Source organism: Pteropus medius, unplaced genomic scaffold (assembly GCF_902729225.1).
Source record: "Pteropus medius unplaced genomic scaffold, Ma_sr-lr_union100, whole genome shotgun sequence".
Lineage (NCBI taxonomy): Eukaryota > Metazoa > Chordata > Mammalia > Chiroptera > Pteropodidae > Pteropus > Pteropus medius.
In genome coordinates, this window is record NW_024349801.1 from 21,784,323 (window position 1) to 21,805,159 (window position 20,837).

Genomic DNA, 20,837 nt, shown 5'->3' on the forward strand with positions numbered 1-20,837 from the left:
CAGTTCTCCCAGCACCATTTATTGAAGAGGTTTTTAGAGGAGATTCTTTCAGCCTCAGCTTCCTCAGGACTCAAGCAGAAACAACAGAGCTTGAGTGATTTCCTTCATAGTTTATAGAACTTTTCCATATATGGTTCAGTTTGTGTACTGACATAACTATATTCTTTAAGCCCTACCACAATCCTGTGCAGTAGTCAGGATGTTCATGTAAAACCCATTTTTAGAAAGAGGAAATTGAGGCACAGAGCGATTAAGTGCTTTGCCCAATATTACCAGAAAGTAAAAAAGCTAATACTCACTCAGAGCTGACACCGGATCCAGAGCTTCTTACTTACAACTCCTCATTCCACAACAAGCTCTCCTCACAGACATGAGATTTCTAAACAGTCCACCTGCCTTCTAAAACAGTCATTCAATTTCTCAAGTGTACAGATTCAGGGAATGAGTGCAAACAAATGTCAAAGTGTTTTGAAATGTATATTTCAAGTGTTCTCTTTCCCTCACAATACCAGCAAGCAAAGTTTTTTCCCTTTCTTCCTTTCCTATGCATTCCATGAAGTGAGATAGGCATGGAGTGCAGACAAGGGAAGTAAACATGTCTCAAACTATTTTTTTTTTAATTTCTAGAAAATACAAAAAATCTGAAAGGCTGCGCCTCTGATTTTTATGGTAAGGAATTACATTACTCTGTTAGTGTGTGCATGAAATTCCTCAAGATTTCTATGACCTAATTGTCTCATTTAAATCAGTCAGATTATTTTATATTTAAAAATTTAGACATAGTTTAATAGTGGAAGAAGCTGAAAATTATGATGGCTTTTGGACTGTGATGGACTTCTGTGTGTCAGGAGTTGGATAATTATGTGGGGGCCACAGTTTTCCAATTTTTACATTAACATCTGGTATTAAATGTCTGCAGTTTGCTCTACTGCGTCATATTTCATTCCTCAGTGAGATCATAAACTTTTGCAATTCTCTAGCCTAAGCATTTTGCTGAACTGCCTGGAAGCCAGAACTAAATAACCCATGTGTTTCAAAATGCTCATTGCAAAATATTTGGAGGGCCTGGCTGGGCTAATCTGTAGATCTGGAACTATAACTTAACCAAGAAACGGGCCTATCTGTACTCGTGTTTCAAAACTTCCTGGCAGATTTATTCCTGTAACTGGTGCAGAATGCAAATTAGTTTGGAGCTGCATACGTAAATGTCCAGAGTTTAAGAAATAATAATAGTGAGTTGGCCAGAAATCTCTGGCTACCTCGATTCAGATTCCTGTAAGGTTTGTAAGGGTAAGTTTAAGTTTTTAATAAACTGCAGCTCTGGGCTTATACAGAAAGATCTTATTGAACCAGGATGCATGGAGAGACAACACTTAACTTAATTTGGAAGTAATGATCAAGAAGAAATCTAGTCATTTCATCCCTGTTACAGATATGTCTATATTCCCTGCCTTCTTCTAAGTAAGTGTGAGCAGTGAGTAGGATATTTCTTTGATGGCTGATAATTTTACTTCGGGCCCCTTTTCTGACTTAGTGTGAAGCAATATATAAGTACAGCTGATGCACAGAGATTGGACAGGAATTACAGACTTCAGAACATCTTCGGAAAAGGTTTTGAATAAAATTCCTGGTACTTTTTTGAGATGATGTAATTTTCATGAAGTGATGATTAAAAAAGAATTAATTTGGGATCATGATTAGGTGAATGGGGAGATATTAAAATTATTATCAATCAGTTCTGCAGAGACATTGACCAACAAGAATGGACATGAGTCATTGCCAACCAGCGCTGTCCCACTGCTAGCGGCAGGGGCAGTCAGCCCTATTCTGATCACATTCTAAGTCAAATGTGAAATCAATACCTGTTTTTCTTTATAAGGTGCCTACTTGGTCTGACTAGATAAAAATAAGATTTCCAAGTCAAGTAATCCATAGATACTATAAAGCCAGTCAAAATATCTTTTTAGTATTGCTTTGCTATACCAGCTAATAGTTTGCATTTTTAAAGCTGTAAGACGATGTGTTTCGAACAACAGGAATAGGTTCTAACTGTACATTAATGACAAAATATCCTTAGGTATTATGGATAGCTTCTTATCTCTACAAATTACTGATGTTGTTCAAATAGTTTTAAAAAAATAAAGCTTTATAAATAGTTATTGTTCAGGAGTTTGAAAGTTGTTAAATTTTTGGTGATAAAAAAGATCACTGGAAATATCTTTTTGATTGACAGGACTTTGTTTTATGGTTTTGTTTCTTCCTCAAAGTTCTCAGTGTAAGGTTTAACACATGGTTTACATCTAGTAGACATTTCGTCTCAGATAAAATGTGCTGATACAAGTAGCACTGCTGGGCTAAGCACTGAGTGTGGGGAGATACATAAGAAACAGAAACAGTTTCTCTTTCCTGACCTTGGTGAGGTTCTACTCTAGAATCCTTCTACTAAGTATTATATACACCATAGTTCTTTGAATTTTAGATGCCGTAATTTAAAAAATGGACCATTAATTTATAGACTACTTGAAAACAAACCAAAAATATTGCCAGTTTGAATTGTAAAGATGCATATTAGATTTATTCCTAATTTCAGAGATATTAAATTATGAAACATGGTAAATACTAGATTGTAGGAAGTTGAGAAATGGCCGATGGAAACTATATTGTATGGTAACTACTTTTCAAAGATGTTTGAAGGGGATAATATTTTCAGAAGTTATTAGAAGATGAGAAACATTTTTATTTGGGGGAAAAAAGGAAAAAAACTCAATGATCTGTTTTGCAGCAAAGGGAAAGGGAGAACCTGGAGGGGCAGGAGCAAGAGAGCATTTCGGAGGGTATCCTCATAGTGTATCAACGATGCCAAGAACAGTGAGGCTGGTGCTACAATTATCTCAGGCAGATGTACTCCCCCAGCAATCCACAGAGAGGATACATGACTTCCGGGGTAGCTCCCCAAGACCTCTTTGCTTGATGCTAAGAGAGCATCGCTTCCTTCTTAGACTCCAGCTGTACGGCCTATGGAGTCCCAGGAATTTAACGGGTATCATTCTGACAATTTACTTATATTTTATGTTCTGCTGCAGCATCCTCACAAAAAGAATGAGGAAGTTACTTATTGATGGATTTATTTATTAATTTTGTAGGAGAAGGCGTATGGTGTGAGAGCCTGGGCTCTGGGGTCTGGGTTTAGCTCCATCCCTTCAGGCAAGTTCCCTAACCTACTGGAATAGCAACCTTACCCACCAGTATGGCTCCTGGCAGCATCAGATAATACAATGTTTGTTGCAAAACACTTGTCATAGTCCCTGGCTCACACAAAAAGCTAAATAAATGCAAATAAACAATTATAAGCTGTCCAGGTTACCAGAGGAGCAAACACAGGTTTGTACTCCAGAGAGCCGCATTTCACTTGCCCCTGAGATTTAATAGGCCATTGTTTTGAATTTTTTGGTCAAGGCAACTAGATAGACTGGAATATTGGAAAGAAAGAGGGACTCTGGGGGTTGAGGACAAGCCCCAATGACTGAATGCTGGAAAAGTTTGGATTTCTTGATCCTGGGAATGGGGTAGTGCATTCTATCAAGTGGGAGAGCTCCTAATCTCACTTGCCTCCAGAACCCCAAGAGATGGAAGGTGGTAAGGCACCTGAATGCCTGGGGTGTGGTCAGCAAGCACCAAAGTCTTCAGAGCAATGGCTTCTGTGGCCTGCAGAGAGCTGGGAGGGCAGCTGTGCCCAGATATAGAGCCAGACATCAATAGCGGTGACATGGGGTTCTTGGAAATAATGGCACTTATTAGGAACAAAGGACTAGACCCTGACCTAATCCCTAGGAACAGATAAGACCTGAGATTCTTATAAGAGGCAAGAGAATGAGGTGGGGAAATGAAGTTCAGAGCCAGTCTAATTGAACATAGAAAGATAAAAGAATGTAATACTTTTTACATCTCAGTTCTGTAGAGCAAACCCATACCCATTAAACAATTATTTGACTTGCTATTTTGTATAATAGTCATCAGCAGCAGCTCATTCTGAGAGGGAGTTCTAATGAGGTATGTGTGTCTAGTCCAAGCTGACTGTAGGGCTCTTGTTCTCTCCCCACAACCCCACCCTTACCCCAAACTCTACCTCCTTTTACCCACAGGGTGGTAGTGTTCTTTAATCCATCTACTCACAAGGCTGAAATCAAGGATATCAGACCCAAACCCCCAAAGGCTATTCTCGTTGGATACTCATCCTTATCAACTGCCATTTCCACTTTACAAGAGCTTTCTACCTGACCTTTGGCAAGTGGCCTGAGTACTTTCTTTAGAGCAGTCAGAAGCATTTAGTAGATGTGCTGCTGGATCAGAGGGCTCACTGGAAAGAGGAAGAAGGGGTGAGTAGAGTGCCTTCTCCTGTATCTTGGGAGTCTTGGATGGCTCCAAAGAGGAACCATGCTCTCTGGGTATCAGTGATGATTGAGATAAGGCTGAAAGGAGGGTGGTTTGTCTTGGGCATCCTCCTTCACTCAGCTTGTTGTCATCTCATCACCTAACATTCCCTTCTCTGTCCAGGTTCAAAGTCTGTCTCGCTATCCTCTCAGTTATCCACTAACTCCTGTAAAACTGTTCAGGTGACGCTCTTCCATTTGAACAGGGGTCTATATACTTTCTACTTCATTGAGGAATCCCCTTCGAAATCACTGTAAAGGTGGCATTCATCCTCTGCTCAAATGTCCCCAGTGAAGCAGCACTTATAAGTTCCAGGCAGGCGACCCCTTAAGGGGACAGGAAACACCTTTCTCTTGACCTGAGATCTGTTTCCTCAGTCACTACCTATTGCCTGCTTCCGCTCTTGGAGAAGAGGCTGAATCAATCTCTTCCTCATGACAGCACTGCAAATATTTGAAAACAGGTGCTCTCCTCTCTGTCCTCTCTTCCAAGTAACCTCGCAACTTCTATGGACTGCATAGTCTTTAAAGAGGCCTACAGTCTGATAGTGTGAGCTGTCCATTATCTCTAAAATATTTTTACCTTGTCCTCATCTGGGAGAGAGTACCCCGAGGCTGACAAAATATGAAAAAATAGAAACCTAGAAAAAGGGGGTGGCAAGCTGATGTCCAAATAGCCATGGAGATTTCTTTCTCTGATACCACTGCTTAGTGTGGAGCAGTCCCATGTGTCCTTGGCAAAAAAAAAAAAAAGTTGATGAACAAAAGCCAACGACAAAACAAAAAATGTTTCCATGATAAAAGGAGGGACTTGAAGATCATGGGGAATTAGAAAGAGGGAATAAGTGGGAAGAAAGCCATGGGACTGACTGCACTGTAGGAAACAAGTGAAAGACTGTCTCATTTCCCGAGAAGCAGGACGAAGGCAGAACAGGGCATACTGATGCTTAGAAAGCCCATCACTTATGGAACTGCTTAGCAAAGACACTTACTTCTCCATGCCCATTTGTCCACTGGGATAATGGGGATCATTGGACATTCCTTGCAGGGTAGTGAGGATTCTGTGAGAGGATGATTATAATACAAAACCAAAATTTTTTTTCTGCTTTTATTAAGTGCTGGGTATTGTGCTGAATCTCGCATGCGTTATTTCATCCGACCGTTACAATAACCCAGTGAGGAGGTAGGTACACTATCGTTTCCCTTATTTTCAAGTGAGAAAAGTAACTGAACCTTAGAGAGTAACTTGACCAGACTGTTTCTCTCTCTCTCTCTCTCTCTCTCTCTCTCTCTCTCTCTCTCTCTCTCTCTCTCTCTCTCTCTCTCTCTCTCCCGCTCCACATACACGCACGCATGCACACATAGAGGGGCTGAGATTCAAATCCCAGGAGTCTGGTTGTCCCATGGCCTGTGTTCTTAATCCAATGCCATCTGTCATAGACACATAGGTCATGGGTTCTGTCTTTCTGGTTCTTGGTGGCTTAGTTTTTGGTTGCAAATGTGCATACTTCTCATTAAAGCTCTTCATTGTATCTGGTTCCCTAAGGTACCTAGTTTTCAGTATTTCTTAGCTTTTTCAAGTTTTTTCCCCCCTCAACTTCCAACCTATGAGTCAGTATAAAGAAGAAAAAAGAAGGTTATTTTTCTTTTAAAGTTGGCTTATCTGCTTTTGTTTCTACAGTAGAAAGTTAGCCTTTAGCTAACACCAGGCCTGTGTTGATTTTCCATGGAACCCTGCTTTGGGGGTTTTCCAGACACACATACTGGAATCAATCAGTAAATTCTAAGTGCAGGTTGCTCTCCCCATATTACTTTGTAAATTCTTCAGCATTCATACTAAATTTTTTATGGCCATTAAAATATTCTTCAGCCAGTTCAGCCAAAAGAGGTTTCTCCAAATTTTTGAGTCAGCACCAGAGCTCTGAAAGCTTAAAATACTTGGTTGCTTTTATTATTGGCTTCTGGTTTTTTGGTGCTGATCACCAGCAGACAACTCTGCCATTTTTCATCTCTCTCAAATTGCTAGATTCATGTTTTAAATGTGATAATAAGTGGCTTGAATGGATGCATAGTCTGCTAGAAAGTTGATTTTGTCTCTGACAATGGCTTTCTCAAATGCCAAAAATGAAACTCCTATGCCATACCAAGAAATTAGGCTCACTAACGTGGATATTACACAATACTCGCTACAGTACTTCCATACATTCCTCCATTATGTTCCGGCTGGCCAACATTTTTAAGCTAGCACTGCTGCCTTTTGCCTGCCTTATTTCTCTACACAATCAAATCAGAAATACAGAGATATTTAAAAAGTCACAAAGATAAGTTATTTACTCTAAGGTTCCCTCAGGTCCATGCGATGAAAGATGGCTCCCTCAACCCAAAGACCCAGTGTCCTGTAACTGGATGTGTGTTGGTTAGAGATAAAACACACCTGCCAAATTCACTGAAGCAGTTGTCTTCACCTCTAGAATCACACTTATACACACCTCTAGAATCACACTTATTACAGTTGTGCTCATTATAAACTAATAAGACTTTCTGCCCCTATAGACAGAGAAGTCTTACTGGATAGGGTCCGTGTCTTCTTGCCTTTGAATTTTCAGTGAACTGCTCAGTTCCTGGCAGATAATTTGCTGTCACAATATTTGCTAAATGAATGAATGGACATGATTCAGACTTGTTGAAATAAAATTTCTGTTCTGCACAAACCATTGACGTGGTCTTTTTGGCAACATTAGACTTGGAAAATGTATCTCCAACTTAACCACGGATGCATGAATACAGTGTGTTAACCACATCCTGGGGAGAAAAGTCTATCATTTCATTGCTTTAATCATCCTTCTGGGCCAGTATCTGTGATGAAGTAAAACCACACAGGAGTTACTGAGCTCTTAAAAATACCTCAACAACTGAAACCCATGCATGAAAGATCTATTTTAAATGAACTGCAATCTTTGGGGCTTTAGGCAGTGTATCCTCTCTGACTAATAAAGTATTTTTTCTTGGACTTGACATTTACATTTTTCCCAGCCTTGATTGTCTTTATTTGCTTCTGTTGTATCTTAAATTATTGTTCCTATTCATCTGTTAAAACCACTTTGAGTCCTTTGGGAAATGAGGCGGGATATAACTAAATAAGTGAAAAGATGCTGCTATGTCATAGGGAGGTGAGAAGGATTCAAATCATAGGCTTCGGGAGAAGCAATGGAAGTTTTCTTTCAATCTTCCACTGGTTCATTCCATGATTATGAGAAGGTCACTTAATTCACATTGCTGTTTGCTTCTGCTAGTTGATGAGATAGTTGGGAATCATACCTTCAAAAACAGTGACTGGAAGGCTTTTTTTTAGAACGTGATTTAGTCATGGTACTAAAAAAACCATAGTCATACCTCCTCAGCAGTTCCTTCCAGCTCCAAAAGAATTACTAGGGTTTTGTTCTCCCGGTCTTTAAGGTCAGAATGCTTCATAAGGACATTCTTAATACTTCTTGGTAAATCAATTAATAAAGCAACAGGCTCAGGCTGCATATCTGGGATCTGCTGGGAATAAGACAGCGTAAAACACAGTCTAGAGTCTCAAGGGATTTCAGATCAATGAGGTACAGAGCTTGGCACATGGCCTATGAGAGCATTGGAAAGAGCCCCACACTTGGAATAAGAACACCTGGGTTATGGCCAGGCTATGCGATCTTGAGCATTTTACCAAATTTTTTCCAGGCCTCATTCCTTTGCTTGTCAAATAGAACTGATAGCAAGCCTGTAGTCAGGATTATATGAAAGAATAAACATCAAATAAGTTTACGGCTTGGAAAATAATGTACCAGGAGTCCATGTTATAAGAAAGAAATAGTGTTGACTAATCACATCCATAAAGCACTGTGATCAACATGGGAGGATTCTGGTGAAGGGTTCTGAATATCTCCCTCTTCATCCCTCCCAAAATCTGGAATACTTATTCTATTGAGCTATTACACCAGTGTTAACACCTTCTTCATGTTATATTTTTAAAAATTAAATAAATTTAACTATTAAAAAAAGAAAGCGTTTATAGTTGATATAAAATGATGCATTTGAAAGAACTTTGGAGGCATACAGACCTGGAGTCATACGTCTTTACTAGTTGTTTGGCTGGGGCAAGGTACATGACAGCTATGCGTCTCAGTTTCTTAATCTGTACAATGGATATATTGACGGCAGCATCACAGAGCTCCTGAGAATATTGTTGGCGATGTATGGAAAGCAGAAAGCCGAGTGCCCGGCACAAGATGCACTGAATAAATGGAAGCTTTCATTTCTTGTTTACTATAGCGTAACAATGGAAATCATGTATAATTTAGTTCTGAATTGTTTGCCTACAGACTGTGGGTAGCATAGGAGTTTAGAGGAGAGGATGCTGATGTGAAAAGGCTTTATGGAAGAGGAGTGATGTGAGATAGGCCTGGAAAGGCAAGAAAGCTTTGCTTAGGTGGAATGAACAGTAGTTTATTTACCCAAATTAGTCCTCTAGGCGGAGACAGGATAGCTCAGTCAGGATCACACTTGTATTCTTCTTGGACCTTCTATAGCACCTAGCACTGAAACTTGAGATTATTTACATATTTGCCTGTCCCCATGAGAACTCCTGGGATAAAGCCAAACACATCATGTTCACCTTTATATTCCTTAAAGTAGTGGCTCTCAATCCTGGTGGCTCTCGACTCCATGAATAGCACCTGGAGAGCTTTTAAAACTACCCATGCTAGAGCCTCAAGCTAGATCCATTAAATAGTATTCTCAGGGTATGAGTCCTGGGTATTACTGGTGTTTTTTCAAAGCTTTCCAGGCATTTATCCCATGAATTCAGGTTGAGAACCAATGGCTTAAAGCACCAGCCCCACATGAGTAAAGTCATGGGCTCGCTGCATATCAATGTTTCGGTCAGCAAGGGACCACATATTGTACAGTGGTCTTATGAGATTATGATGGAGCTGAAAAATTCCTGTTGCCTAGTGATGGATATCATAGCCATTGTAACGTCACAGCTAATGCATTACTTACATGATGAGGATGAAAACAAACCTACTGCATTTCCAGTCATATAGAAGTATAGCACATACAATTCTGTACAGTACATAATACTTGACGATGAAAACGAACAACTATGTTACTAGTTTACGTATTTACTATACTATAGTTTTTATATTTATTTTAGCGTGTACTCTTTCTGCTTATAAAAAAGTTTGCTGTGAAACAGTATGTCCCGTTACATTGGCAACAGCCTCATACATCTAGTGTTTACTGCGTCTCTCGATTGCATCATTTTCTCTTGTGCTTGACTTAATCTCATGTTGTTTTGTACAGAAACATGTTGTGTAGACTGGAAGCCTAGGAGCAATAGGCTATACCACATAGCTGAGATGTGTGGTAGGCTATACCATCTAGATTTGTGTGAGTGCACTCTATATTCACACAATGACAAAATCACCTAACAATGTATTTCTCAGCAGTATACTTGTCATTAAGTGGCACATGGCTGTAGATGGCTGTGTGGAATGGAATATTTCAGAAAGCACACTGCATGGGGGTTAGGCATTGCAAGTCTCAGCTGCAGCTTTCCCCTGACTGCTGGTCAAGTTCTTCTGCCTCCCTGGGTTCTGTGTCTTCATTTGCCAAATAGGGAGCCTGGACTCTGTGTCTTCTCAAGCCCTGATGGCCTATGACGTAGCCAAGTAGGCACTCTCCACCCCTCTAGCCTGGGGATCCCGACTGGGTAGTGAAATCATGGGGGTGTTCCGCTTGCCTTCCCTATAAATACACCTCTCTCTTCCCCACACCAGAGGCATATCCGAGTTGCTCACCGAGGACATTCAAAAACTGTTTTCCTCTCTCCTGGAGAAATGTTGTGCCATCATCAATCTATTAATTTTATTTCCAATGAAGAAAATGAGCCCTTTTTATTGGAAACACCTCGTGGAAGGAGGCGAGGGCCTCTCTCTGCAGTCTAGCAGCTGAAAGCAGAGCTGCAGCCTGTGCCCCACCTGTCCCCACAGCTGAGACTGACACAGCCCCAAATGCTTTCCATACATAAACTGTAAACCGTTGTGAAGTTTCCTGTGGATACAGTGCAGATTGGGCCCCAGTTGCTGTTTCTGGCCAGGGAAACTAGAACCAAATGCCTGGAATGGAATCAAGAAGAATGTGGTTCCCCCAGAAAAGCAAAAAGCAAGCAAGTGGCACCTTCTTGTCTTAGTCATCGACCCTCTCCCATGGACCAAGCATTGGCCAAACTTATAAAGTGATCGCAAATTTCAGTCTTGAAAATCACTGTGCACTTAGACTAGGACACTGGTACTCTTTAAAAGGCAGCCATCTATTTTCTCTCTTAACAAAGAATAGAGGGGCTAGAAATGAGGACAAAGGTAGTATTCACATGGGGGATTTCATTCGGCATCCCAGCTTCTCAGTCTGAGCTTAGGGCCAAGAGGTGGAACACAGACAGGTCCTGTGCCCTGGTCCTTGAGCTCTTCCCTGGCTCCTGAAGTGAGTTTCAGAGAGTCCTACTGGATGGAGCTGGGAGCCAGGCTGGCTTGCCTCATGTTTGTGAGAGTTTCAAGGAGGGGCATGTGACTTGTTGGTAAGTGGTGGCCGCAACCATTCTGAAAATAAGGTATCCTGCAAGGACAAAATCAGTAACCCTAACATTCTCTAGAGAATGGTCCCTGGCCATGCTGCCCTTCTGGTTTGTAAATATTTCCTGTTAAAGATCCCATTTGAGCTTCAGCTCAGCATGATGCTGGCAAAGGAGCTGCAACCAGAGTAAACTCACATTCTTCCTACCCCAGTTAATTGCTTCTACATCTACCCCAGTCATTTAACATCCTTAGAATCTCACCTTTCTCATCTGCAAAATAGAAAGGATGGTAACCACTGCAGAGGCTCTTGCAAGGATTAGCTTATATATTTAAGTAGTTAAATAAATGGGCCCTGAGCCCAGGCTGCCTGAGTTCAAACTACTCTCTACCACATTCAGCTCTGGCTTTGAGAAGGTTCATTATTCTCTCCCTGCATCAGTTTTCTTACCCATAGAATGGCGATGATAATAATAAGACATATACCTCATCAGGTTGTAGTGAGGACTAAATGAGTTAATACTTGTAAAGCTCCCAAAAGTGGCTGGAACAGAGTAAACATCCACTAACGTAAAGAGTTAATATTTATTGTGCATTATAGCCCTTCACACAGTGGCTGACATACTGAATATGCCAACGACTGCTGGTTATTATGACTTCTAGGACTATTATCCACTCAGCCAAGGAAAAGAACGTCTGTCCTCACCTCTCATTTCCTCCCTCTTGACCTCTTGGTATGATTCAGATGTGAGTCCACTGAGATGTCATCCTGGCCCTAAGGGAGGAGAAGGAGAGGCAATGGAGACAAGTGAACAGATCCGGAACAGGGACGTCAGACTGGCAGCTTGGACACCATGAGAGAGCCCAGTCCCAGGATCATCTGACCTTTGCACAGGAAGAGGAGAAACCACAGCAGCCCTCACTTTCCCTGGGTTTTCAGTGAGTCATGCTAAGTCATTCTTGGGTTTCACCCCATGGAGAAAGATGTTTCTGCGAAGCCAGAGAACATGCCTAGGGCTCCAGGCTCTGTGTTCAGACCAGGATGCTCTGATAGGGCCACCTGGGGCTGGGGAATAAGGCAGACAGTTCTGGTTTCCAGGGGACCTCCAAACTCCTGGCAGCTACAGAAGAGCCTGCGTACCTGCTTCATAGAGGAATGTTCTTTTATGGGATCAGAGGAGAGGAGAGTAAGCGGTCACCGGTCAGCTCTTTAGCATAATTGCCTTTTTTTTTTTTTAATTAGTCCATGCCTTATTGCTACAGAAAATGACCATAATGTGCATTTATTTATTCTGTAAATGTTGAAAGGCCTGCCATGTGCCAGGCACAGTGCTAGGGAATGTCCCCAAAGAGGATTTCACAAAATCTTAAATAATTATTATGTAATATTTTCAGTTTGTAACACAGTGGTTCAAAGTCTGATGGGGGCTTAGTGGACTGGGAACTCACACAAAGCTTTGTGGAAGAAATAACATTAGAACTGAGCTGTTCCCAGAAACAGACCCATCTGAGTTAAAATTTCACATCTACTAATTTGTGATCTTGGAGAAGTTTTCTGAACTTTTCTGAGCCTTGGTTTCTTCATGTGTAAAATAAAGATAATGGCACTATCTAACAATTCTGTGTGTGGACTGAATGACATAAAACATATAGTGTGCTGGGAACATAGCAAGTAATTTAAAAATGTGGCCTTTGTCAGTCAGTAAAAATCTGTATATGCCTAAAAATTCCATGTGGGTTTTTTTTTTTTCAATAAGATTATGGCATACTTGGAATTTGCTAGTTAAGTTTTTGTTTCATGGTTGCATGTGAGCCTGTAATTCTGCTGTCAGGACCACTGGACTGTCAGGGTTTGCCCAAGATCCATTGAAATTCCACACGTTCAGTGGTAAGTTCAAGAGATGGCTCCTTGCACACATTTGGCTAAGTAGAGTTAACGAGTAAGGCTTCCACTGATGGGCTCATATATTGCCTCTTCTGTCCACACTGCTCAGCTTTTCAGGAGGTCTTTAGAGATCATCCACACAAGTTGACTGAATCTTGAAGTTAGGGAGGAGAGAGACAGAATCTCTCAGCAGGATTCCAGGACATCTTGGGTTCATAAACTATGTCATTCTTCTTGTAGAAAAATGTCCCATGTTGGGTAAAGGATCTACTGTATAATGAATGAACCATCCCCAAATCGTTCAACAAGTGTCTATTGAGCATGAATTTGTGCCAGGCACACAAGTCACATGTGGTTGCCATCTTCTACAATTTCCATATAAAATGAGCAGAAGAGCAGAATGGCTACAGCATCCCTAAGAGAACAGTGGCCTCAAGCCATTCAGCATGGAGTTCCCTAGAAATATCCGTGTTTTTTTCTTGTGCTCCATAAGTTTCACGGGACCTTGTCTCTATTTCTATTTTTTGAGATTTAGTCCTCCCATCTCATGATCCAGACTATGCCACAAGACATCTTGGAGAGGTTTTTACCCCTCGTGTCCCCTTTCCTCCTAGGATTATTTAATCATAAGTTCTCTTATGGCATTTAGAGGTTTGGTTTATTATTTCATCTGCACTGTATTGTTGTGATTCAGAGACTGTTAAATTTTTCCCATGATGAGTCCCCCAACTAGAACACAAACTCTTTGTGGTCAAGGGCCACGTCTTTTCACTTTTTAATTTCTTTTAAGGGTGTCAGCAAAACAAGTTTCAAAAAACAGTTCCCTAAACTAGGGCCAAAGGATATTTAATATCTGCTTGGCTGTAATACTACCAAGAGAACGTAGTTACAGTACGGGAAATTCTGGACATTCCTGAAATGTCCAGTATTCAAAGTTGGCCTAGAACAAGATGGGATTGGGTCTGGCCTTCTCCTAACTGTCTACCCGTTTCAGATCACACTCCTCCTCGCTCTTTAGTCTCAAGACTCACTGACCCTCTTCAAACACTTTAAAGACCCTGCTTTGCACATACTGTTCCCTTTGTCTGGAATGCTTCCCTCCTCCCTCTACCCCCATCCCCTGGCTCACTTTTGCCAACTCATTCTCACTCACCCTTAAGAACTTACCTCACTTATCACTTTTTTCTTGAGTCTCCCCTAATTTCCCTCACTAGGTAAAATCCCTTTATTTCTAATCTTCTTGCAACACCTTTACTTCTCCTTCAGGGGACTTAATAGCCAACACATTTGCTGTATAATTGACCTCCCTTTCTAGATGGCAATCTCCATAAGACAAAGATTGTGTCTATTTTTATTCATCACTTCATCCTCAGTACCTTGCATATAATAGGTATTCAACAAATCTTTTAAGCAAATGATTTGAAATGAATGTTTACATTTAAACCAATCCACAACTATTTACTGAGCATCTACTATGGAAGAATGTGCTGAGGCTTATTGAGGATAAGGAGAAAGGAAAATGCCATGAGTTATTAAGGTGCCAACAGTAGTAATGATATTTAGTGATGGCAAAGTGAACTGAGCAGCAGGCCAAGAAAACCTGGAAACTGAATGATGTTATAAACCAAGGTACATAGAACGGAATAGGCTTCATTCATGAGGGTGAGGAAATGCAGGTGGAGTTGGTGAGATTAACAGAAATGTCGTAATATCACCTTAGTGGCAGCATTGAGTAAGAGTCTGGTATTAGTTATCTATCCCTATGTAATAAATTAGCCTCAAAACTTAGCAGCTTAAAACAACACATTATATTACAGTTTCTGTGGGTGTGTCTTAATTCGGCCTTCCGCTTGGGTATCTCACAGGCTGGGGTTATAGTCTCATCTGAAGGCTTGATTGGAGAAGTATCCATTTCCCAGCTCACTCACATGGTTTTTGTTGGGATTCAGTTCCTTATAAGCTGTTGGAATAAGGTTCCTACTAGTTGATGATCAGAGGCCTCCTTTGCTTCCTTGCCTTGTAGAGTTCTTCGTAGGGTTGTTCACAACATGGCAGCCTGCTTCATCAGAGAGAGCAACGAAGCGGGCAACGAAGAGTGCAAATACGAGAGTGAGAGCAAGATAGCAATCACAGCCTTTTGTACTTAAACTTGGAAGTGACATCCTATCGTTTTTACCATAATCTATGACTTAGAAGCAAGTCACTAGATCCAGAACACACTCAAGGTAAGGGGGGTTACATAGAGGTGGAGGTCATTGTGAGGGCAGAGGTCATTTCAGATGTGGCCTACCACAGTCTATGATTGCTATGGCCAGTTGGCACTAAAAAGAAGAGCAAGATTATTATGTTTATATTTCAAGAGTTGTGAATTGTGTTATGGCTAATTAGCAGGCATAGAGACAAGGTAAACCAGGAGTACTTGGCTCACTATTGCACATTGTAGAAATTCAAGTGGAAGGGGAACTGCTGTGATAAAGCCCTACTTTCCATTTGAAGCCTGTCTTAGAGGTTTGCTTAAGGAGCAAATCCTGATACAGATGGAAACAGATACAAAGAAGAAAGGCAGGATTTTGAGACAGATGCGCTCTTCAAACTCATGCTTTGAAACTGAGGATAAGCATTTAGAGCAAAGTTCCTGGCCCTCCAAGATTCCTGCCACACTCCAACACTCACCATCTCTGTGGTCCTTCCCCAGACACTTTTGAAAGTCAAGAGAAGTGCAAGTCGCATCGGTGACCATATGGGTATTTCGTGCTACTCAAAGACAGCATTCCTATTGTCATTAGGGATTGTATTTGGTTTATGAACTCTCTACTGAACTTTCACTGATTAGAAACATTAGGCTGTAACCAAGACTGAATAAAATCACCTCAAATGGAAAGTTCTTGGAAAGAAGCACTGTTGTTTCAATGACAATATTTTTTTTACCTTGATTTCTTCTTGCAATGGAAAAGAATTGCGTGTTTAAATCTTTCTCCCCTAGCAGTGGTGTGGCTTCCCAGGGTTATCAGAGCTGGATCTGATTCAGAAAAAATTGTAGGCACTGCAGTGTGCGGGACAGAATTGTAAACGAACATCAAAGGAGGAATTCAGAATGGTTTAGGAAAATTGTGCTTACTTCGATTGTCTGCCAATGAATACACTGGCCCTGTCCAAAAAATATGGGTTAACTCTAGAAGATGAGCTTGTAGATGGGAGGCTGTACTCTGGCTTCTGTGACGAGTGGGTAGCCTGCAGGTTTCGAGAAGAAGTGAAGTAAGACCAAATTTATGGTTCATTTTGCAAATAGTGGAGGATCGGCTAGATCAAAGACAAACAATCTCGAGTAGCATGCTTCCTAGTTTTTGAGTATGAAGGAATTCCATTTGTATTTTTTTTACAAGGATTAGAACAATTCAGAACCCGAATGTTGGTCCCCACCAGAGAGTGGGCCCGTGGGTCTCTCTCAGGATAGAACACATGAACCTCCTGGGTTCTTTAGTTGCCCTAGGTTCATTTAGATCTTTTGCCCTTCAATCTCCTTTCTGCAGTCCCTGGGGTTCTTAAGGACCAGGGAGTAGTGAGGGGGAAGTGGCTAGGAGCTCTGGGATTCTATTTCAGAGCTTCATCCATTTCATATCGCAATCTTGGGCAAGTGATTTAACTACCTCAGATTTTTTTACTCTGTAAAATGGGAAGAAATAATATCTATCCCGCTCACCTCACAGAGTTACCATGGAGATTAAATATGACATTATAAGTAAAAGCTACTTTACAAAATATGATATCTGAGCAAACCCTTTCCCCACGGTCATCTTCACTTCACTAATTTCTGACTGACTCACTGATTTGTATTTATTCATAATTTCTCACTTGCTCTGCTACTTCTCTAGTTGGCTTAAATTTGGCTTAAAATTTTTTTTTAGTTCTTTGTTCTCTCACATCTTTTCTTATTTTTATGCCCGTACCCAGCTCCTTATGTATTCCCCTTACTCATTAACCCTTTGTCCTCTAAAGCCCCTCAGTTCTTCTCACTATCTGTCATGACCTCCCAGTCAGTTCCTGCCCTCCATTCTCTTACTCTGTCTTGTGTCCATTTCACTTCTTCCCAATATGAGATTCCACGTTTCCCGGAAGCATCACCAGACTTTCTATAGATTAGAAAAACTGGGCTCAGGGATATTAGGAAAACTTGCCCAGTGTCATACAACTAATAAATGAAGGAGGCATGATTTTAACCAAAACTTATGTTCTTTCCACTTTCATGTCACATCCAAAATAAAAGTGTGATTTCTGAATAAAGGCACCCCACAGATTTTCTTTCTGTTCTTTTCTTCCCAAGAGATGTAGAAAAGTGCTAGAGATGATATTGGATTTCCATGTTCAAGATGATAAAATTAAAACTATGATCTAAGCATGATTTTAATCGGTTCTCCTTGGGTTTATAACCTATTGTCTACTAACTTCTTACAGTCTCTAGCTAGTATTTCCTAACTTTCCCCAGAAGGTGGTAATTGTACAACAGAGAGTTCCTTGAGGCCAGAAGTCTGAGTTCCATCCCTGACTCTGCAGTTTACTGGCTGTAAAATGCTACCTCGCAGGGTTGTCGCAAGGGTTAAATGAGATAATGGACACATAAGCACATACAGATGTATTTATTACTGTTTCACTCTCTCTATGCTTCCCAACTCTTCCTTGCCAAAGCAATCCCTTAGCTTATTAAAAATAAAACAGACTTTAAAAACCAGGTCTATAAAAGCAAAGACCTCAGTGAGATCCAGTGACTCCCACTGTTTTCTCCAACACTATCTCTAGAATTTTTTTTCTCAGCAAGGAGTTAATCAACTACATTTAGATCAGGAATTCTAAAGTATCAGAATGAATAAAGGGGAAGAGGCTTGGCAGTGATTTTCTCCAAGGCCTAAAATCTTGAACTGGGTGGTTAGTCTGCTTCAAGACAGAAGTCTCATCTTGTTCCATCACTAACCACCATGTTACCTTGTCATTGCCTCCCCATCCTTGATTTCAGTCTCATCACCTATAAATGAAGGCAGGTGCTGTGTTTCCTGAATCCATGTTAACCACAGTCTTGTTCTCAGATTACTTTTAGCTAAATCACTTGGGCTGCTGTTAAAACACATAACCCCAGGTCCCACCCCGTAGCTCCTAAATTAGAACTCTTGGGCTAAGGATCTAGAAATCTGCATTTTGATTCTTTACCTCCAGGTAATTCTAATGAATACATATTTGAGATTCACTGACCTAAATTACTTTTCAGAGAAAGAATTCTGTGTAAGTCAGTGCTTTGTAAACTGTAATGCATCCCTTGAAGATTTTGTTACAATGAAGTGGGACTTGATCTGCATTACCACTAAGCTCTCAGGTGATGCCGCCAGATCCTGGACCACACTCTAAACAGCAAGGCTCTATGTGATAAAACACAGTCACATAGTAGGTTGATTTATTCTTTGGGATGAAAGTAACATAGGTAATGGCTCCAGAATGTGAGAAGGGCATACACATGGATAATGACCTCAAAGATTTGCTTGGCTTGAGTGAAGACTTAGTTGATTAATCACCTTTTGGTGACTTAGGTCCTTATGATAGAGAAGAAACAAATTTGGAGGCAGCCAACTTAGTTAAGTCTCTTATTCTGTCACTTCCTAGACATGTGATCTGCAGAGAGTGATTTATACTCAGAACCTGAAGCTCTGAATCTGCAAAATATAGACTATCCACCTTATAGAATTGCCAAACATTAAATGTGATCACATATATAAAATTCTCAGCCCAGTACAACAATATCAGTCCGTCTATGTTTTCTGGGGACCCTTCCTAAGCCTTTACTTAGTTCCCTGCGTGAGATGCTCAATGGGACCTGTTCTTCTTCCACAGATACCACCACCTGGAGGGCAGCTTCCTCTCCACCATGAGAAAACTCTTGGACTTTCCCAGGCTGCTGAGTGATTTATCATACAGCTGCTCTCTAGAACTTGGAAGGCTGACGGCAATCTCGCCAGAGACAGATGGGAGAGCTGGAGTCCAGTTGCTTTTCAGTGATGTTCAGAGGACACATTTATAAGGCTCTTTACACTTTTCTGGCATCCTCCATGGTCAGCCAGACACCAAAGGCAGGCTGCTGCACACCACATGCCAGCAAGGAAAGTTGCATGCACACATGCCAGCCAAGGCCCCCAGCACAGCTTCACCTTTCTCTCCTGCCTCCTTTCATTAGTTGTTTCTATGTGGTTGTGGCCAATATGCCACCCGACTTTTCATGCCGGGTCTTTTTAATTTTTTTGACAGACACTACTGTTCTTTCCCCACAAATAACCACTAAACAAGAAATGAGTTGCAATAATATGGACTTAATGTGAAGAGTTTTCAACTCTCTTTATACTCATTTGGAGGGGTGTTATCAACACATATTTCTTTAGCAATTGCAACATGCCTAGCAGCATCCCAGGTGGGAACCTATAATCTTTTAACTTGTTAGCTTAAACTACAGGAAGCAAACCATGAAAGTGTTTTTTTTTCCATCCCTGAGTCATACTCAAGTTTGATTACATGTTGCCATCACCTGAAGAGCTTTACGAAAATACTGATGCCTGAATCCCAGAGATTCTGATTTAATTGATGCAACTTGGGCAATGAGAATTTTAAAAGCAGCCACAATTAGGATCACTGCTTAGAAATTAATAAAAGCTATGCAGAATTTCCTCATATTGTCTCGATTTTTAATCAATGTTTGCTTTCAAGATCACCCTTTACAAAAACTTTTCGCTAAAATAATCTATGTTAAACCTCAAAACAACCCCATGAAGCCGTTAGTCTGAATTTGTTATTAGTTTATTTGTATCTTTGTACATTAGCTTCAATTTGAATGTGGAGCTCAGAGAGTCTAAGTTATGTCCAAGGATAGACAGCTGGTAAGGGCAGAGATAATCCTTGAACCTAACAGTGGGTCTTTGCTCCCACTGTTCTTTTCTATTACTTTGTCTGAATTAAACCATTAATTCATTTTGTTATTGAACAGCATTCATTAGACCATAATACATCTCTACTCTAGATGTATGAATTTTTAAAACAAAAACTGCCTGGTTTCCTTTTTGGCACATTTAAGTAATATCAATAAGGAGAGAAGGGCAGTGCTAACGAGAAGATAGGACCTTACCAGTTTGATGGCCAATATTTGCAGTTGACATATATGATGTGTTAAGTGTCAGGAGACATTCAACATATGATGCTACTCATTGGAGAAGTCAATGAATGCCGGCTGAAGGCTAGATACCCAAAGCTCATCTCCCAGAGCCATAAATCATCTCAAAAATAGGCCACAGCATTCTTCCTTCTGTGATGAAAGACATTCCGAGTTCTCTGGAAGGTTGCACAGATTGTTTGAAGACAGAATCATCTGTTGAGTCCCATAAATATAGAGATTAGTTTGAAGGGTGGCTGCTGTCCCAAGTATGTTGATTTAGAGCCTCCATGCCTGAGTTATTTTTCACTTTACAGGAAATAATATATATATATTTAAAAACGATTACTTTTTGGATACATGAAGTTACCATTTATCCACAACTCTTATAGTGTTTTATTAACCACGCCGAGGAGGGAATGGAGCCACATCGATTGATAAAACTGGTTTTCAGCACTCTCTGAACCTAATCAGGGAGCCTAAAGCTTAGGTGTCATGTTCCTGTCTCAAGCCAATGCCACAGCTAATGGTAAGCTTATGGTCAAAGAGTACCTATTGATCCATGAGTCAGCATATCACATAAACTTAATTAGCTTAGGGTTGTTCATGGTGTTGGTCCAGGTAGACTTCCACAGACATTAACTGAATGGTGTCTTTCTGCAGAAAGACACTATCCAATTAAACCACTAGTCATTCTAAAATGAGTTATTTAAATTAATTCCAATACGCAGTTT

At 40.7% G+C, this 20,837-nt stretch overlaps 1 long non-coding RNA gene across 2 annotated transcripts; it reads left to right on the forward strand.

Annotated features, from left to right (window-relative positions):
• The first annotated feature begins 773 nt into the window (after positions 1-773).
• LOC120623119 (uncharacterized) lies at positions 774-19,567 on the forward strand. 2 transcript variants are annotated; one of them, XR_005658687.1, is made up of 4 exons: positions 774-1,290; positions 11,787-11,980; positions 14,950-15,151; positions 18,801-19,567. It is a non-coding gene; the product is annotated as an uncharacterized LOC120623119 (long non-coding RNA). The 2 variants fall into 2 exon arrangements; XR_005658688.1 differs by lacking the exon at positions 14,950-15,151.
• The last annotated feature ends 1,270 nt before the right edge of the window (positions 19,568-20,837 follow it).